The sequence below is a fragment of the Polypterus senegalus genome, chromosome 16, assembly GCF_016835505.1.
Source record: "Polypterus senegalus isolate Bchr_013 chromosome 16, ASM1683550v1, whole genome shotgun sequence".
Classification (NCBI taxonomy): Eukaryota; Metazoa; Chordata; class Cladistia; order Polypteriformes; family Polypteridae; genus Polypterus; species Polypterus senegalus.
In genome coordinates this window covers 47,213,037-47,228,698 of record NC_053169.1, presented here as the reverse complement: position 1 = coordinate 47,228,698, position 15,662 = coordinate 47,213,037, and the positions used below count along the sequence as shown (strand labels likewise).

The window sequence follows — 15,662 nt, the reverse complement described above, 5'->3', positions numbered from 1 at the left end:
GGATACATGTATTTGTACTTGAAAAGGCACAACACAGGTCATTTTCCACCTCTAGTCTACTTCATTCCTTCATTTTTATTTCAGTAGAGTTGAAAATCCTGATTCAAAAAAATATGTTGACACAAAAAAGCTCTTTCTGCCACTTTTTTGAAGGAATCGCACATCAAAAGCCAAAAATACTGTGACTTATTCTTCATCGAACATCTCTGTTGCTCCTAAATCAGTCTTCATTTCCAGAAATTCATCTAGAGAATCATCAGAAACTTTTTCAAATGACAATTTCAATTGATTTCACACTAAATCAAACTCTTCATCATTTATTTCAGGAAAATATCAACTGAATTCAATTTCCAGTGCTGTCAAATGCTCCAACATTTCATTTTTGGCAAATTCTGGAAACATGTTGTCATCCCCACCATCAATAAGAACTGATACAACAACATTTATTTATATAGCACATTTTCATACAAATAATGTAGCTCCATAATGATGAAGAAGGAGAAAAAAGACAAAGTAAGAATTAAAATCAGAGAACACTAATTAACATAGAATAACACTAATTAACATAGAATAAAAATAAGGTCTGATGGCCAGGGAGGATAGAAAAAACAACAAAAAAAAAAAACTCCAGACGGCTGGAGAAAAAATAAAATCTGCAGGGGTTCCAGGCCAAGAGACCACCCAGCCCCCTCTAGGCATTCTACCTAACATAAATGATCAGTCCTCATTGTATTCAGGGTTCTCATGGAAGGACTTGATGATGACGGTCATGTGGACTTCTGGCCTCTAATCCATCAATGCAGTGCTTTGATTGGGTGATGGTGGCGCAGGTCGCCACCACAGACAACTGGAAAAAGAACAGAAGAGAGAGTGGGGGTTAGTACGGATTTTGGAGCCACCATGAATAGTAATGATAATTAATTTAATATGCAGAGCATCAGGATTAAATTAAAATGAAGTTATAAGAAAGTCATGTTAAAGTAATGTGTTTTTAGCAGTTTTTTAAAGTGCTCCACCGTATCAGCCTGGCGAATTCCTATTGGCAGGCTATTCCAGATTTTAGGTGCATAACAGCAGAAGGCCTTCTCACCACTTCTTTTATGTTTAGCTCTTGGAATTCTAAGCAGACACTCTTTTGAAGATCTAAGGTTAGGATTTGGAATATAAGATGTCAGACACTCTGATATATAACATGGAGCGAGATTATTTAAGGCTCTGTAAACCATAATCAGTATTTATGACACATTTTTTAAACATTACTTGCCTTGGCCTTTCTTTTCTAATTATCCAGCTTCCATGTGAAGGCCTTCAAGGAATCAATTAATTTTATGATGGTTGTATTCTTTCCCTGCATCTGAAGATTTAGTTTATTCAGCTGCTCAAAAATGTTGGCCAAATAAGCAAGGCACATAATGCATTTCTTATTTTCCAGTCAGTCTAAATATTCCATTTTAACTTGAACTTCAAAGAATAATATGAGCTCATTTCTAAGCTCAAATCCTCGTGTTTTTGAGGCATGTACATGATGATGGATCATACAGTGAATGCTTTCTCTTTTGGATCTCGCTTTTTCACACTAACTTGGAATCAAGATTTTGTCCCCAACATAGCTGATGCTCCATCTGTGCAACAACTACAGAAATTATTCCCAAAAGATTATCTGATTCAAAGAAAGATTAAGCTTTCTCCAAAATAGAACTTTGCCACCAGAAAGTACCGTGCATGTCTGTGAGCCGTTGAAGTGACTGTGTCACACCACTGACAGAGGAGTCTTGGAAAGGGGCACGAATTGGTCCAGTGCTACTGTGGAGCCCATGCAGAGGCTGCCCTGAAATGATTTCTTGGAACATTTTTGTGCAAAAAGCATGATGAAAAGGAAGTAAAAACGGTAGCTGTAAGAAATTTAATACAATAATGTAATGAAAACACATCGTGTGAATAATCAAAACAGTAAAAAATTGTAGGACTGTTTCCAAGTCCCCATTGCCCCCTGAGACATCTCAAATTGCCCGCAGGGCAGGGTGAGAACCTCTGCATTACAATATGCCATCAAATACAATGGATACATAATAATATTTTTTCATACCTAAATGTGTTACACCTACTGTCTCTGGAGTCCTACTGGGAGATTTCAGTACAAGCATGGGCAGTAAAGGAGGCAAGACTGAGAAAAATGACCTGCTTAATCTCAGTATCAAGTAGTGAACTGCTATTGGGCTTCCTTGTTAATCATGTGTTATTCATAACAAACACTACAGTACCTTCAGAAACAAGGTTCCTCATAGGTGTACCTGATTTCAGAGCCAAAGGTCAGTGATCACATTTTGAAGTCCTCTCGCCTGATCTGAAACTTTAAATTTTAAACATTCAGGTAAGGAGGTGCCAATGTCTACACTATTTACCACTTTCTAGATAAGGCAGATATAGTGTCTCCTGGATAAACTGAAGAGATTCACACAGAAAGTGACGGTGTCACACAAATGCCTGTGGTGTACTTTTGTTTATGATAAACTACCAGGAACAGCAGGATTAATGCCTATTGTAACATTTAACATAGTGTCATGGGAAAGGGGTTGAATACATGAGTCAATGTTATATTTCAGTTTTTTATTTGTTAATAAATAAAAAAAAAAATCTAAAATCCTGTTTACATGTTGTCATTCTGGGGTACAGATGTTGTGAAAAAATTAATTGGAATGATTTTAGCACAAGGCTACAACACAGCAAAATGTGAGAAACTTATTTTCTGAATCTACTATATTCCTTCATTACAACTTTATGTATACAAGACTGGGTTTAAAAGTCTAAATTGAAGTCAGAACAGGCTAAAAACTGAAGTTTGTTTTTTTTTTAAATCATTTTGTAGGGAGGTTGAATTAGCATCCCAAAATGGTCCCAAATGAACATCCACCCCCCAACCAATTCATTTTGAAAAGATGGAAGTTTGTGGTAGTTCCTGTCCAGTGGATGGGACACCTGGAAATAAACCCTTTGGGAACTTTTAATCCACAGGTTTGATCTTTAGTTTGTTAGGGGATTTGGTACAAAAGCTTAATGTTGGCAGGAAGAGAAGCCACATCTGTAGGGTAGAGAGGGGGAGAGAGAGAAGAGGCGGGTAAGAAGGAAGAGTGCCTTGGTAGTACTTGGAAGGGGACAAATGAGTGAGCTGCTTTACATTATAAGCAGAGGTAACTATGCCAGCACATTTGCTTGAAGCATTGAGCCAGTTAGGTTTTGGATCTTCTGTCATTTCCTTTGTTAGTATGTTGTCTTCCTAATTTATTCCTTCCTTGTGCATGCTTTATTTAATATATATTTTAGGTGAGAGACCCATAGTTTACAGGTTATCAGTACTGTGGCCATTACATATTTTGGAGTAAAATACCACACTTCAACAAATTTTACTTTTTATCCTCTTATTCTCATGAAAAGGGAGACGATTGTTGAACCTTTGACAGAACCATTGGCAAACGAAAAGGATTTGACAAAATCCTATTATAGGAAGGAAAGGTTTTTTTTTATTATTTCTTACATGACCCCCTAGTAAAAGGAGGTTAATAAAAAATGTGGACTATAGAAATTCAATACAAAATTTAGCATCCCACATAGAGACATATCTAATATTTAGTAAGAAAGTAGGATGATTGACAGACCTGGAGCTAATGGGTAAAAGTTAAAAATTGTGTGCCAGCTGTTCTGGTAGAAAAATCATCTAATTGCTTTTCCACACTTTTGGTTGCTTATCAGATAAGGTGTTTCCATTGAATTTGCTCTCAATACACTGCCTGCATGTTAAGTGGATTATTTAGGGAGGGATGACAGATAGATTCCCTAGAAAGCTGCAGTTGTCATGTTACAACATCCAAAACTTCCTCAGTTGACTCTGTACTCTCTTTATTTCTGTTACTGTTCTGCTTTTGCAATGTAAGTTTTCCTTGAGCTGACTCATTGATGCTTTTGCAATTTCTGCAGATTGTATTGTTACGATTCTGGTGTTTGAATTTGTCCTGTTCCATTATTTTCTACCGTGATGCCATGTGGAACTGCACACATTCAAACTTCTGGCATCTGGACTATACCCGAATGGACCAGTTGTGGAAAATGCACAGCCTTCAGAAAAATGTTTCCAGAAACCAAAAATCCAGTGTCATGCATTTCACAATAAACTCAGTTCCCAGCAATGATGCAACATATACTGTATTCAACAATAAACAAGAATTAGTGTTGGGGAAAATTTACAATATGTACAGTATGGTGGCTCAAAATGAAAAGGAACTGAAAACAATAGCAAAAAATAAACAAGAAATCAATTCGTCCTCCTCGTTCCACAAGACAAAAATCAAGAGAAGAGAATTTGAAAATCAAATATTAAAAGTGAAAAAATAGCACAAACACAAAAATACAAGGAAAAACTCAGTGAAAAAAAACTGTATAAACAAGAATGCTTTTCAAAGGGTCACAACACACTCACTCTCCTACCTTTACTCTCCACAAACAAATGGTCATAAGATGACTACTGCTGGGAATGTTACAGTTTTATATTCTGGCCCAGTTTACCTGGCTAGTCAGTAACACCAACCCAGCATAACCCAGTCAGCAACATTTCACCCATGCAAGAGTCAATCTAGGCCAAAGTCACTCTATTTTTCACTCTATTTCTACTCACACACACATGGCTGTTGGCATATGCTCCTTTATGCATCTCTACTAGCTTCAAGAAACTTTCTGAAGTTACTCTTTCTCTGGCACTTTAAGTCACTTATGGCTCGGCTGCACATCTGGCTTGCCTGCCTTTCCTCAAGTCAGCAACTTCCACAACTCATGCAGCCAAAGGGACGTCGTTCCCTTGGCAGACACAAGCATTTTGGGTCAATTTGTTATTAGTAACAGTGCTTCATCTATGGTAAATGCTGGGTGTAATGTCACTATTTAAGATGGTGGCACACTACTTTTCTTTTCAAGTTTGTAGATACTCTTAAGACCTTGCCCATGGTTGCTAGGCTCATTATGTGATTAGAATTTTGTGCTAAAGTTTTATTTTTTGAAAGTAATTTTTCATTTATGTAACGAACTTTATAATAATCTGACTGACCTTTTTTTGCTTTTGACTTCTTTTTTGTTTTCTGGCTTACAAATATTGAAAATCTGCTTCCTGTACCACAAGTTTCCTTTCTTTTCACCTGCCATTCTTCACATTGGTAGACCATGCATTTTTAAAGACTAGGCTCATCTTTGGAAATGTCTAGGCACTTTTCTGTTAGAACCTTATGTTTGTAAATAACAATATTTTTCAAAGATCTGGTAAATATTAACTTTTATGCATTTTCTTTATAGTTTAAACAATTTAATATAACTTAAAGTACTTATTCTGCCTATTTAATTTATATGGTGGCTATAACAAGTGATAACTGGACTACCCTGCTAGTTCTCTATTGTTAAAATTTTCAACAACAAAAGTACTCCTTGATTTATCTGCCACTCTCAGTCTGAAGCTTTTTTCTTTTACACTCATGATTCATACCTTTTATCATGCTGGTCTTGTCTTTAATGTTGCAGTACCGAATGTTTGAATGTAGAGATGAGAGTTTTTGCCTGGGGTGGTTTGACTCTTTTAGCTCAGAACAGGCTTTACTATAACAATGTTTGGTATAGCTCTACATAGTTGATATACAACACATTTTTGATTTTTTGCATAAATGTCATAACCCATTGACTTGCTTTTATGTGTAATGTAGTAGGGATACATATATGGTGAAGAGTTAGTTCATATGTAGCCTCTTATTTATACTACATTCACTTTAATTCCAAATTTACTATCGTACATATACAGTACAATGCACTTCTTGCATGCATGCCTTCCACAAACTATAAATAATAGCAAAACCAGACAATGAACATTACACAGACACAGTAGATACATCACCCATTTCATCATGTACCTCCACATGTGCCAACCCTCTTGTGCTTGGTTAGTTATAATCTTAGTCTTGTGGGTTCAAACCAGGTTGTCAGATAACAGTAAATACAAGTGAAACAGAAGAATCTGCAACTTTCAGGACAGTAATTTTTCCAAGTGTCTCTAAGTTAATGAAATGTGTTTCATCACACAGCTTTGTCATCTCTAAAAGTAGTCTGAGTACCACTGCTGAGTAGTCCAGTCACCCTGGTGCAATCAGCACGTTTAGTCATGTGATAATTAATCTTGATGTGACATGAAGAACTGGTAGTGTTTAAAGTTTTTGCCATCTGTTTAGAAATCCAGTATATTGCATGCTCTAGATTCTTCAAATTCTAATTTGTAGTTCATTTGCCATGTAACTCTCATATAATAAAGCCATTGCATAATATATATCAACCTTTGTTTACTATTTTATACCAAATGAACAGCATAAATACCTGAAAGATTTGATGAGACGCCAAGCAAATCAACATTTTCATCTTCTAATTAAGATGACAATATGGTATCTGAAATGCACATTTTCCTAAGATGAGAAATAGGCATTAATACATGCAAGATCTAAAACTATCAGCTTAAAAGAATGTACATGCATTTTAATGATGAATTAGCATAACCAGATTAAAAACAATCATTTGGTTTAGAAATGTTACAATTCTCATTCCAGAAAGATTTTTGGCAGAATTACACAGTACAAGAAATGTATTTTTGCTGTTTAAATATATGAATATGTATGCTAATGTGTATCATTTTGCTTTTTTCTTACAGGATGGAGTATATTACACTTATACTGAATTTGAACAACTTTCACAACATTAATACAACATAAATAAGCAAGTGTTGTCTGCACTAACCCTTATATATAAAATGGTTAAAGGAAAAAATTGTACCATACTTTTTTTAAAGCCTAACTATGCATCTGTTAATAAACCTACCTAACCCAGAAGCCAGGTGTAATGCAGGAACCAGCATTGAATATGTTTTTTTATATAAAATTATGCTCCAAAAAAAAATTACTCTATATTGACTAAGTAAGAACCAATTGATTTCTTTTTTTATATCAAAAATAAAATTGCAAACTCTACACATTAAAAAGCAATCTAGCCAGGAATATGGTAAGCATTTACTCTTTAATGTCAGGTGGTATTGTCATCCCATTTAATGTTGGTTCCTAACCTTTGCCCAGTGTTGCCCAGGCTGGCATTGACATCCCATATCCTTGAAATGATAAATATTAACCATTACATAATGTAGCTAAATGCAAACATTACAAAGAAAATAGAAAAAAAATATAAAAAAGCTTGTTTTTTTAAGTTTACCAAATGTTAATCAATTACCAAATTCAAATATTTATTTTACCTCTCACAGCAACAGTGCCCTGTCTTACAATTAAACAAAGCTCAAATGATTGCCACATCAGTTCACTTCTAAAAAATGTGAAGTAGCCTGCCTTGTTTTGCCATGTTTTCCTTTTCATTTTGTACTTTGCAGCTTTAGCAACATATTTTTAAAATAATTACAGCAGAGCATAACATGTTGTTCCAATAGCACCTGCTTGAATGTAACATAGCAGCTTTTAGCTGTCTTAACTTAAATTTAATTCTGGGAATTCTGTTATTTTATCTGTTTCTTAAAAAAAGTCATAGATACAAAAATGAACTACTACTGATCGATTGTTGTACTTTTCACATTTCACATCCCTTGAATAATGCCTTTTTAAATGTTATAATTTAGTTTCCCTAATTCATAAACAACACAATGCCTTGCCTTATTTAGCACAAAACAAAGACATTTGGTATGATATTTTCATACTGTCATTCTACAGAATTTCTACACAGAGAGTTAAGTGCAAGAAAATGGAACACGACAGCTGACACATAAAATGGCAAACACAAAAAACAAAAGCAGTACAAAACATGGGAGGGAGAGTTCAACATTATGCCATCCATGTCTAAGCCTCTTGGGCATTGATCCCAAGTGGATGGCCAAAAACAGTATCTGCATTTCTGTTGTCAAACACTTGGCTGCTTTCCATACAGAGACACATTTGACAAATTTAGAATACATTAAGGAATAATGTGGGTGAAACAAGAAAATGAATCAAAAAGAATGAATTACATTCAGCTTTTCTTATAATTGGTGTTATTTCAGTCCTGGTAAATGTATTTCAGTAACTGATTCCCTCTGCCCCTGCTGCTCAGTGTTTATGACTTTATTTACCTTTGGAGGTCAGTGCACATGCAATCCAGTTCAGTAGCTGCAGGGTGATTTTAGACGGACAGATAAAAACAAGACACTACTGTATGGGCTATGCTTTCAAGTTGCAATTCATATTTAAACAACCGATAACTACTGGCGCTAAAGCTAACAAAGTATTTGATGGCTGCTGGCTCTACAGTAATCCCTCCTCGATCGCGGGGGTTGCGTTCCAGAACCCCCCGCAATAGGTGAAAATCCGCAAAGTAGAAACCATATGTTTGTATGTTTATTTTTATATATTTTAAGCTCTTAGAAACTCTCCTACACTGTTTATAAATATTCTCCGCACAGTTATACAGTAAACCCTCGTTTATAGCGGTTGATCCTCTCCAGACAGATAAATACATTTCCAAGAAGTAGGATTCTTTATTTATAAATCTAATATTTTCGCAGTTAGAGCATGGAAAACCTGTTTACGACCTTCTAAATACGTTTTTTTAACATTATTAGAGCCCTCTAGACATCAAATAACACCCTTTAGTCAAAAGTTTAAACTGTGCTCCATGACAAGACAGAGATGACAGTTCTTTCTCACAATTAAAAGAATACAAACATATCTTCCTCTTCAAGGTGCGCCGTCAGGAGCAGAGAATATCAGAGAGAGAGTAAAGTAAACAATCAAAAGTCAATAGGGCTGTTGCGCTTTTATGTATGCAAGCACCACGATAAAGCGGCGCAATGAAGGGATCAATGTGAAGGTAGCCTTTCAGCATTTTTTTACAGGCGCATCCGTATCTTCTAAGCAAACAGCCAATGTGCAAACAGCCCCTTTGCTCACACCCCCTCCGTCAGGAGCAGATAATGGGGCCAATCATATGCCTCCCTGATGGTATTGCATGATGGATAAGTATCTGCCTGTATTTCTCAGAGAGAGTGAGAGAGACAGAGAAAAGCAAACAATGAAAAATCAATATGGGCTGTTAGAGCTTTTAAGTGTGCGAAGCAGCGTGCGGGAAGCATATCTGATATCATTGAAGAGTTTTATTTAATATGTAATACGTGCTCTGATTGGGTAGCTTCTCAGCCATCCGTCAATTGCGTCCCTTGTATGAAATCAACTGGGCAAACAAACTGAGGAAATATGTAACATAAATTGAAAGACCCATTGTCCGCAGAAATTCGCAAACCAGTGAAAAATCCGTGATATATATTTAGATATGCTTACATTTAAAGTCCGAGATGGATTGAAGCCGCGAAAGTCGAAGCGCGATATAGCGAGGGATCACTGTACCTTGGTTGTTTATCAATTTAAGAACACATTTACAATGCATTCTAACAATAATTATCAGGAATTCAACAAACCTTTGTGTCAATCACCTTCACCCTTTCATCTCTAAACTTAGCCACTGACATCAAAATTGTGGGATATATGCATGAAAGTAGGAACGTTTACATTTTGTATGTATTAAAACAGATTATAAAGGTCTGTGTTACTTTAAATATTTAAGCATTGACATTTTTTTTCACCTGCAAGCTTAGAAGATTTTGCAAGCATTTTATGAATGAAAAAGGTAAGATTTTTTTTTAATTCAAACAAAGGATTTTGCTTGAATTTTTATACACACTTCCTTGTTTACATTGAATTTAAAGCTGATTGGTTGAAGGCGAATGTCAGTCTAGGATCAACAGAAACTTGAATATATCAGATTGTCCATGTGTTTTGTGTTAACCCTTTTAATATGGGATACTTTCATTTGTAACTATTAGGTAAGTATAACTTTACTTTGAAGCCTATGTCACGATCATGGAATTGACAAACTGGTTAGTTATGCAAGAAAACTGATGACGTAAAGAAACGGTGATAAATAAGTGACCTAACTGATGTTGGTGTTGAAGCTTTACAACTCAACAGAGTGCTAGTCCATGGAACGGATTTCAACAAGTTACAGTGTATATGACCATAACAGATGCCTTACTAATAAGATTACATTTAGCAAGTGCTTGATTCGTGTAATCACCAGGGGCCTCATGTATAATGCCGTGCGTAAAACTCGCACTATAACATGGCGTAAGCACAAAAGCCGAAATGTGCTTACGCACAGAAAAATCCAGATGCAGGAATCTGTGCGTACTCCAACTTCCACGTTCTTCCGCTACATAAATCCCGATCAGCGTGAAAACTAACGCCGTGCACGCCAGATTTTGTAACGTCCCAAATCCTCCCAGAATTACGCCTATTTGAATATGCAAATCAATATAAATCGCCCTTAAGCGCAGCCTTCTGTGAAAAGACAATGGGAAAAGCACGGGGAAAATATAAGAATTTCATCGAATACCAAGTGGAGGCAAAGGAAAACATACTATTTGTTCAAATAAACCGTGGTATAATCAACAAAAGGAAGTTGATCGAGTGACATAGCGTGTTGGAGAAACTTGAAAGCTCACATTCACAAAATCGCACAGTGGCGGAAATAAAAAAGAAGTCACATATCAAAGTTGCCGTGAAAAGAAGAGTTGTAAGCCCACTGTCTGAGTGTCATATGAAAGTTTATTAGGGTACAGAGAAAAAGGCACACGGTGGGGAAAAAGCACAAAATGTCAACTTCAGTCTCGACATTTCCACTTTAATCACGTAGTTTATTTTGTCATTTAGTAGAACATTATAAACTTCACCTTAAAATCGTTTAATCAACCAGTTTCTCAAATCACATCGTAATTAAAGTAGCACGTTAAATGCTTTGTTTTGTATTTGATCTTCTACTCGTATGTGCTCTATGTGTGTGAATCACTACTTGCTTCTTAAACTGGCTCTCTTCCTCCAACTGGACACAGAGTCCATTACATTTGTGATATTACAGCTCTCTGAATAACTAAAATACTGAGATGTATACGTGATTTCATTTTCATGATGATAGGAGCTAAAGCACATTATTAAACATGTGTTTCATGAGCCTCGTGCTCATGACAAGCATTTATCTTTTGTCGAAATTTGTCGCTGCGTTTTTAGCTGTGATGTTATTTTCTCTTTCTGTTTTATATTCAATACATATTGGCGTGCGCCCAAGAGTCCTTGCGTTTCTTTCCCAAGTAACCGATCGCCATACAATCAGCTCTGTAATAGACGTTAAGCCATCTGTAAGCTTAGCGCGATTCTTCAAAACGTTTAAAGAACATTGAAATATCTTCGTAGTACATGTTTAATTATTCTATCCTTCACGACACTCCCAGTGAAGATTATAGATTATTTAAATGAAGTTAAAGTTTTATGTGTATAATTTAACAAACATATTTTGCTGCATTTCACCTTAAAAATGATATCGTCATTATATGTAAATACGCGCTTTATAAAGTGGCCCAGGTTGTGAGATATTATAACTGTAGTGCAAGTTTACAGTGGGGTGATTGTACTTATAAGTACAAACCGTTCTACAAGGAGCACTTGATTGAGTGCATTTAAAGTTCTTGGGATTAAACTGTTTCTGAACCGCGAGGTCTGTACAGGAAAGGCTTTAAAACATTTTGCAGTGGCTGAGACAGCGTGTCCTTAAAGCTGTATACCGATAATTCTCTTTCCGATCAGCTGCTGCTGTGATTCACACTCAGATACAGTGATATAAATACTCAGAGTCGTGCAGTGAGAGCAATATGGAAAAAGATGATCCGCTGTGGCAACTCCTAACGGGAGGAGCTGGAAGAAGAAGAAGAAGTGAGAGTAACAACGCTAAAGCAGTTATGGTATTTGGAATACTATGGCTGTTCCCTGGACCATTATATTGTTACAAGTTAATTACAATCAGATGCATTACACTAATAAACAATATGCAGTTAGTTTCTGTGTATTTATAAAGCCGCGTCATGAAAATAATGAGTAATCACACAAGAACAGTACCATTGCTTTGACGCTGGGTGCCGCCAGTTTGCAAAACCGGCGGAGAACTTGCGTACTGACAAGGCATGAGGTACCGTGGAAAAGTGCGTGGCTTTACACGAAGTGTAGGTTTTATACATCGCGATTTGAACGTGGAAAAGTTCTTACGCAACATTTCTGTGCGTACGCACCGTTTATACATGAGGCCCCAGGTCACTAAATCCAGCTCGGCAGTCACTCTTCTTGTTTAAGCATATTTGACCAAAACCACTTACTTAATAAAATATTATTACATTGAATATTGACAATATCTCCTGTCATTTGCTGAATCTCCATCAACATCATTAAAAAATGACTGATTCCATTTTCAGAGAAATAAGTGGAGCTGATTTTCTTCAGGTACAGTAAAATATTTATAGGAATTCTCCACCCAAAAAATAATATTTTTTAATGTTACCCTATATAGTTTATAGTGATGGACAAAAAATGGGTAACACTGCAAAAACATATCTCTTACTCATTTACTCTTATGTAACTAGACATTAACAAAGTTATCATAATACTTTTAAAACATCAGTAGTACTAGGGTGCTGTACCGTGTTAGCCATTATGAATGCAGTGGGAAGTTAAGCAAAATGACACCTTTTATTGGCTAACTAAGAAGATTACAATATGCAAGCTTACATCTTGCCTGAAAAAGGGGCCTGAGTTGCCTTGAAAGCTTGCATATTGTAATATTTTTAGTTAGCCAATAAAAGGTGTCATTTTGCTTGACTTCTCACTAAAAACATCAGTAGATGGATTATTCATCTCTGCGCAGTGTAGCATATTGACATGGTGGTAAAATGACTTGTTAATATGAAAAATTCACAGGTCTGATACTAAATATGGAATATCAAGAGAAGTGTGTCTTAGTTAAGCCACCTCAGACCATTCCAAAGTGAAGTTTTGTTAGCAGGTCAAATTGCAGAGAAGAAGAAACTCTTCACTGATGCTTTGTGTTATGTGGTTAAGTGTTATGAAGACTCAAAACATTGTTTGTTAAGGTCTTGTTATATAATAGTAAATGAGAAATAGATGGATTTTTGCAGTACCTAAAATGTTACCAAAAAATGTAATCTCATTTCTTCATACAGATCAAGAAAAATACGTTTAGAATATAATAGATTCTAATGGCAACTTGTGCTGCACAATGGCGAAAGATCTGAAAACATCATAAACAGGAAAACACATTCCAATAATTCTGTGCCTTTCAAATGAAAGCAGGACTTTTGACAAATGAATGATAAGGAGAAGTGGGTCTTCAATTCAAAAGCGCAGAATTATTGGATTTGTTTTTATCCTGTTTACGTTGTTTTTCAGATCTTTTGTCATTATGCAGCTCAGAATTGCCTGAATGCATTTTCTAATCAACGAAAAATGCTGCCTTTCCTGGTAGTAACTGTTAGCAATATTTTAGCAAAAAATACATGCTTTTTGCACATTTTCAGCATATGACTGGATAATTGGATTTAGGGATTACGCAATACAAGGAACATGAGAATTTTTTTCTTTTTTCATTGTCATTTTTTTCAAATTGGTTGCTGAGGTGCAGCATGGTTCATCATGAAAACATCAGATTCACATTTTTTTGGCCATCAATACAAACTATATAGTGCAACATATACAAAAATATCATTTCTGGGTGGAGTATTCCTTTAACATTTATTATACGTAAAGTCATTCATATGAAACACTATTACAAAACATTTTATGAAAACAAACAAAGGCATATTTAAAAACAATAGACACAACATCTTTCAAAGGCGTGTTATAGTTAACAGCTAAAGAGTACACTGGTACAGTGAAGTATATGAAAAGCTTTATAGACAATGTGAGGTTTCTGAAGTCTTTTAGGACCCTCAATGGGACAACATGCTGAAGCGCGATTGCCATGTCTGTGGATGGCTGCTAATCCGTTGCTGAGACAACTGCAGGTTCATAACGCAGCAGCATAGTGCCACAGAAGCAAATACAGCCCTATCGTGGTCGCTCTATAAGCACCTGTTGCCAACGGGTGATGCAAGGAACATTATAAATGCAGGGATCAGTATAACTGAGCCACTGACCTGGCCCCGACTCTGCCCATTTGCTGTGATTGTGTATAGGAGAGTGGTAGCTCTTGCTGCCATAAATAACCCTGCTGTTTCTGTTTCAAGTTGAATAAAGCTTTTGCTAAAGTATTGAGAGTCAGGCTCAATTTTCGGGTGCAAGACAGTGACTCACACGTCACAACAGTTTTGCGAAATAATGATTAGTGTTAGAGAACAGCTGAATAAGACAATTTTTATGATGCAAATTGAAATTTAAAAGGCAAGAGGTATGTTATAAATGCATATTTTACCTAAAAAAAGTGAATTAGTTTTGTTGTTTTGTTTTTTTTTCATCCATACTAAACAGCAATACATTATTTTTGGCAGGTAGAGAAGAACATTCCATGAGGTAAAGAATGAGGAATATGAGATACCCTAATCCTGTTCAACTGCAAATTTAAATACAAAATCACCTGAATGTGAGGTTTCCACCTTTATGATTTCTGGACTAGAAGACTCTAGACTCTAAACAAAGTCGTCAGTGCCACATTTATAAAAAACTAGAGGGGTGCTAGGGCAAAATCTGTGTGAGCACACAATGTTTTGTTCTCCGATAGTCCATCATCCTCAGGGGATCCATAGAAAATCAACTTAAGGAGCCCTCTTTTTTAAAAGATTTCCAAGGATTAAGATTATTAAATATTGACTTTATGCTGCCAAATCAAATTTGGTAAGTAGGGTGAGTTGTTGTAAGGAGAAAAACTTATAAAGCTTGCAAATTTACTTCACCTAGGCAAATGATTTATTATGGATTTTTAGAAATCTTATCACTATCTTATACTGTTATATTTGATTTTTTAGAATTATAATAATATAATTCGAATTTTTTCTTGTTATATTTGTTTTATTACATCATATTCTATATGTTATGTTGTTTTTCCAACTTTCATTTGTACCCATTCAAATCTAATAATCACTTCCAGTATTTTTAAAATACAAAACACACCTTAATCCTATCTGGTATCACTCCAAACTTCAAGGCCATCCAAAAAGAAATGCAATTGCCCTTAATGCACACTCAAACACACCAACCACATGCCGGACCATGTCTCCGGCACATTCCTGACAATCCTAGATGAGATACATCAATTGACAAAAAAATTCTAGTTGGATCATGATATGCACAGATCCAGAATTTATTCTATGAATGTCCAAGCACCACTCTCCCTCCAAAATAGTAACTAAGAGAATAATAAATATTGTAAAACTGTTTTGTTTAGCCTTATTGATCAAATGGTATTGATATAAGTACAAAAGGGGGTCACTCAACATACACTTTTCTGCAGAAGAAATGCTATTACTTTTTTTTTCACTTCCCCAAAACAGCGTTGGGGAATATGTTGTAGCCATGGCAAGGAAAACCAATCTGGTCCTTTCCAGTACAACTCTATGGTGAGAGTAGCCTGCTGAAACACCTGATGCTCCTTTCTGCCCATACAACACTAGGGACTGATGATGATATCTGAACCTGGAAGTACGTTTGAGGAGCCCATAAACATGAATGTTG

At 35.8% G+C, this 15,662-nt stretch overlaps 1 long non-coding RNA gene across 1 annotated transcript; it reads right to left on the bottom strand.

Moving 5' to 3' along the window:
- Nucleotides 1–805: 805 nt before the first annotated feature.
- Nucleotides 806–7,055, bottom strand: LOC120516455. The gene is made up of 3 exons (XR_005630849.1): nt 6,892–7,055; nt 6,397–6,482; nt 806–847 (listed from the first exon to the last, which is right to left on the bottom strand). It is a non-coding gene; the product is annotated as an uncharacterized LOC120516455 (long non-coding RNA).
- Between the last annotated feature and the right edge of the window lie 8,607 nt (nt 7,056–15,662).